Raw genomic sequence first — 5,653 nt, 5'->3', positions numbered from 1 at the left:
TTTCTTTTGTTTACGATTGGATAATGACGATAAGGTATAACCAAAAACAATTTTTAGTGAATACAATTTTGACAGCTACGCCCGATATGTCGCCGCGCTAGTGGCGCCCCTACTGGCGGGAAAATGTTGCAAACAAGGCGTCACTGCGCCGACTCCGCAATAAAATTTATTAGCACAAATGAAACATTTCAATAGCTTCTCATTGAACGCAGACTTATTCATTATCACTAATTAAAGCTTTCATACAGCTTTCCATAAACAAACATTATATTTTCTTCAGTTTTTAGTGTTAATATTAATAGAATATAGAAAATGCGTTCGTGAGATTTTTCCACTCAACAGAGCAATTTGTTGTGAAATTGAATTTGGAATTCCATTATTGCCATTTTGTAAACGTCGAGGTGCTGAGTCGAAAAAATTACTCGAATTTTTTGTCGTCAAATCCATTATTTACATGTCGGTGTCAGTGGATCGATGGGTAGTACGCATGCGTGTTGCTTCATTCATGGACCTATGCGAGTTCATTTGGGAAATACTAATAAGAGATGGCGCTAGTTGCAATTAAACTTGTGTGGTTTGTATAAATACAGTTTTGGCCGAAGAGAAAAAAAACTAAAACATTTTACACATTTTAGTGTTATGAAAAATATCACCAATTATGTGGAATGTTTTATTTATATTAGAAATGATTTTTGATTGGATTAATCTAGTTGTAATATTTGTTTATTACGATAGAACTTTACTTTCGTAACAAATTTTCGATGCAAATTTTAATCATATAATATGTATAATACACGACTTAATATTTTTCTGCATCGTTTTGGAACGACTAAACATACGAAACCGCGGTATCATAATCCAATTAATATTTTTGTATTTTAGGCCTAAAATCAATAAATATCAGGGGCTCTAGTTTCAAAATGTAAATTTACTTGTTCTTTATAATAAGTATTTAAACTATGCATAAAAATATAGAATCCAAACGGTGACAACAGAAAATGTACTCATACTTATACAGAGAACTTAAATCGATTTTTCTCTATCTGTTACCATAATTACCTTCTGTTTAATTGTTTCTTCACGCTTCAGTAAGGTCCCAATATTACAGAAGCGAACACTTGCTCCCATTGACTTCCGCGGCTTAATCATGTTAAATTTATGCGTCAACTAACTCGTCGACTTGAATTGACATCTCTTAATACTATTAATGAAGTTTGAAAATTTTACAATCTTATTTTAGTAGAAAATAAATTCTGTGTAGTTAGTTTATTTATGCAGTAATTATTTGATATAACCAAGTCAGGCTACGTTTGTAGTTTATTCATACATTTTGTGGGGTAATTATTACATATAACCTACATATGTATAGAATAAATAAATGCTTGTCATAGGGGCTAATTTTAACGTCCTTAATATCACATCGCATCTTCATTTTTTTTAATCTTTATTTAAGGATACATGGCATCTTTAGAATTACAGTGACGCAAGTGCAAAGAACCATTAAATTGTCTTTATAATATACATCATTTGGAAACTGGAAAACTATCGTATGCAACATCAACTTCCGTGTAATTACACGAAATTGTGTATTATAAAGTCAATTTAATTGGACTTGCGACATTGTAATTCTAAGGGTGCGATATAATTACTTATTATTTAGGCGTTGTTATTAACGTCTAAAAATGCGAAAGCCTTAATAAAGCCAATGATCTATTAGTTCCAATGTTTATAGAATACTATATCATTGGTATAATAAGTCCTTATGATAGAGGTTCGAAACTAATCATAAACATTGCCCAAAAGGCTTCGATTTCTATGAAATATCATAAGGAGCGACGGTTCAAATTACAAACGGCTCAGCCGTACAAAATAGCTACTAGAAACGATTGCTCGATACAGTCACCGGCAAATTTGTTATACTTGTCAATTCAGTAAATTTATTATGTCTTATCAAAAACGTGAAATATATCTTTCAAATTAAGAATTGTGTCTGTCTAGTCTATTGAGGACGTCAAATATGTACGGGATAGGTTTATTGTATGCCAGATTCAAGCTAAAATGTTTCACAGCTCTTATTCCTTAAAATATTTTTCATAAAATATATCACATCAATAATACAGTATTAGCGGTCCATTTATCATAATCATGTAATTTTCCTGCTTATTAAAAGCAGCTTTGTAAATAAAGGTCAATGTTGTAAAACCTACATATCGGTGTTATACCAAAGGCGTGTATTAACGTCCTACGCGTTGTCAGTTGTGGCATTCAGAACGTCTTTGAACGTTGCGAATAAATTAGACCTTGTTTACTTTCAAGTAGGTTTATTTGAATTTAATTGTATGCAGTAATTATCGAAATGTTGTTTTTAAATTTTGAATCGTTTAAAAAATAAGTAAAGTAGGGATTGGGATTTTAGAAATTTTCGTCAATGGTATTTATATTTGAAACAACTATTACTTGAAGTCGGATTTTTGCCATTGGTGGGTACTACTCTAGTAGGGCCACTCTATTAATCTTATAGAGTGTATAAACGAAATTTGATATAGCATGGTTCACACAAAATATTATAATTTTTGTAATTAAAATTATTGTATTTTTAACCTCATTAGTACTACTAAACTGTAAAACAAGCCTACCATATTGACTTTCTTCAATTATCAAGCAGCGTGAAATATATAAAAGTATTTTGATTCTAACTGTACAAGACGGCGGTATCGGTGGGCCAAAAAGGTTTCCTGGTAATGTGGACATAAAACGCGAGGGTTTCAGAACTTAAACGAAAAAGTTTGCGCATTTTTCAAATATGGAATTGCTGTTACGTTTTTGTCGATTTTCAGAATTAAGTCGCACTCGTTCTTAGTTTTTATGTACTTGCCTTTTTCGATTTTTGGAACACCTTCTGAGGGCTATGAAAAGGCATTTTTTCACAGCTAGCTTAGATGTTTCGTCGGTTACGGAATGTTTGGCTTCGTATTTATTGATCGAATTCAATTTCAGTGTATTTTATAGACGAAGTATTTTAAGGAAGTATATGCTTAGATGCAACGTTGTACGTGCATTTGATATTTACATGTTGATCTGGTGGGAGAAAGAAGGAGTCTTATATACCTTGGAGGTTACTCGCCACAACAAATTACTACGTCGAGTTTTTCACCATGATCATCATCAATGATGTTTCATGTTTACGCGAATGTTAGATATTAAAATAAAACTATTTTATCCGTAAAATTAGGACGTAAACGTAGTTTTTATAATAAGGATTAAATTATAATATAAAAACCGCGATAATATCCGTATTATCGCGGTTTTTGTATTATAATTTATTCCTTATTATAAAAACTAAAAACTGAATTAGAAAAGAAAATAAAAATCGTGAAGAAGTTTTATTTTAATGAACAAAGTTTATTTTTTACAGTTTTATTTTTATGTAATGTGTGTTATCTGTTATAAAGTCTTAAAATAAATAAATAAACATCACTACATCGATTACAGCATGTTTCAGTAAACTCCGAGTCCCGATTTTATCGTTTGCAAAAACGTTACCATTATCTGTTTGCTACTTACAGAATTTATTCATAAGTTGAAACTTAATTCTCTACTCATGTTAAACTTTACCTTTTAGTATTCTATTCCCCGCAGAGCCGACATAATTGCAATATCTAGTTTGGAGCTAGGCTTTGCTTCAGATTGTCTAGATTTGCTCGCGAACATCCCAACGGACGGGCGAGATAATCTTGAACAAGGAGACTGCACTTGTGATCTTATTTATTAAAGAATGAACAAATTGCCCATATATATAATATCAGCCCTGTATTATATGTATACTGTCCCACTACTGGGCACGAGCCTCCCCTAACTACTGAGAGGGATTAGGCTTTAGTTCACCACGCTGGCCTAGTGCGGATTGGTAGACTTCACACACCCTCAAAATTCCTATAGATAGTATGCAGGTTTCCTCACGATGTTTTCTTTCACCGTTAATGCAAGCGATAATTCACAAAGAATACTCACATAATTATTTAATTATATTATTTTAGAAAAGTCAGAGGTGTGTGCCCTTGGGATTTGAACCTGCGGACATTCGTCTCGGCAGTCCGTTCCACACCCAACTAAGCTATCGCCGCTTTTTGTTGCCCATCTAAGGTAAAAATAAATCATAATAAATAGTAATAATCTGATATTTATAGTAAACAGCGTTTTGGTACTAGCCTTCACTTAGAGATATTAGTTCATCAACTAATTTGAAAACGAAAGTTAGAGTAGGTTTGGATGTGTAACAATTAAATGGAGAAACTTGCAGTTGAATGCGACAAGCATGCCGCTCGCCTGATGGTAAGCGATACGACAACCCACAAACAGACTCTATATAGAATTAGAAAGTGCATGACATCTACCTGCACCTGTCACCCTAAAACATAAGATGTTATTAAAATATAACTATTTTACGGACTTTATCGCGGTTTTTTTAAATCATAGCTCGCTATTAAATCCGTAAAATAGTTTTATTTAATGTCTAACATTCGCGTAAACATAAATCATTATCATAAGATATTTGTCTCATAATTACTTGTTACAACTCTTCCCGCCATTTTGAATAAACTATACCAATTGGTTTTTCGAGCTATCTGAAAAATTTACCAATTAGAACGAAGTTTTTTTGACATCTTTATAAATGACGTATTTTGATTGGTACGTTCTCGGATTGGCTTGGAGATTACGATTGGGATCGTTTTGAAAACTGCTGTTATTTGCTCTTGGTTATTAGTCTTTTAGACACAATACAAACTCAAAGCCCACAACGTATGGGTAGTCGTGGTCTATATTTGTCACTTGTATTGGTTTGTTCAACGAGAAGACTGTAGCATTTGCCTTATATCAATTGGCCTATGGTCACGTTGGGCCAAGCTCTACCAACATCGATTGTTGGCTTTAGAATTACCAGTGTGTAATACCCACCCGTCTGTAACCGCGTGACCTTATTTTAAATATATTTTCTTCTAAACCATTTCATCTGGTTTACAAATTCTACACGAATTTGAGTATTTTAACAAGAACACGCACCGCGTAGAATTAGCGTCATTATAAACGCCATCTGTGGGATCACCCGTTTTGCCAGCGCGGACAAATGTAATAAGTTTTTTTTCCACCCAACCAGCCCTCGGCGCGAGTACATAAAAGTTTATTTTGTAAATTTAGAGAAATGGGCGTTGTTGGTATGAACTCTGAATAAAAGATAATGGAAGAGCCAGGTTTTTTAAAGCTGTTGAGGAATTTTCAACTTTATGTACCTAAAGCACGGTAGAGTACATGAAGGTAGTCATTTGAAATCAAACTCAAACTAAGAATTTTCTTAATGTAAAAGTCTTGAATCGTCATGAACGTACCACCGCTTTGGAACGTGTTTTCGCAGTGAAAAGCGGTGCAAGACACTCCCTCAGCAACACGATCTGTCAAAATGATATATATATATATAAACTTTAGTCAAACACACTGTCCGAATGGTAAAATCTAACCGGTTTTTGTTTAGAAGGTTACGTACAGAAAAATGAGTTCGATCTTCTTACTGATTAAATACTATTATTGTTAATAATGAATATCAATACTTATTTTTTTGCTCTATTAAATGACAACGTGAGCGTGTCGCTTGCCTAAT

This window comes from Manduca sexta, chromosome 8 (assembly GCF_014839805.1).
Source record: "Manduca sexta isolate Smith_Timp_Sample1 chromosome 8, JHU_Msex_v1.0, whole genome shotgun sequence".
NCBI classification, from domain to species: Eukaryota; Metazoa; Arthropoda; class Insecta; order Lepidoptera; family Sphingidae; genus Manduca; species Manduca sexta.
This window is presented reverse-complemented; position numbering follows the sequence as displayed.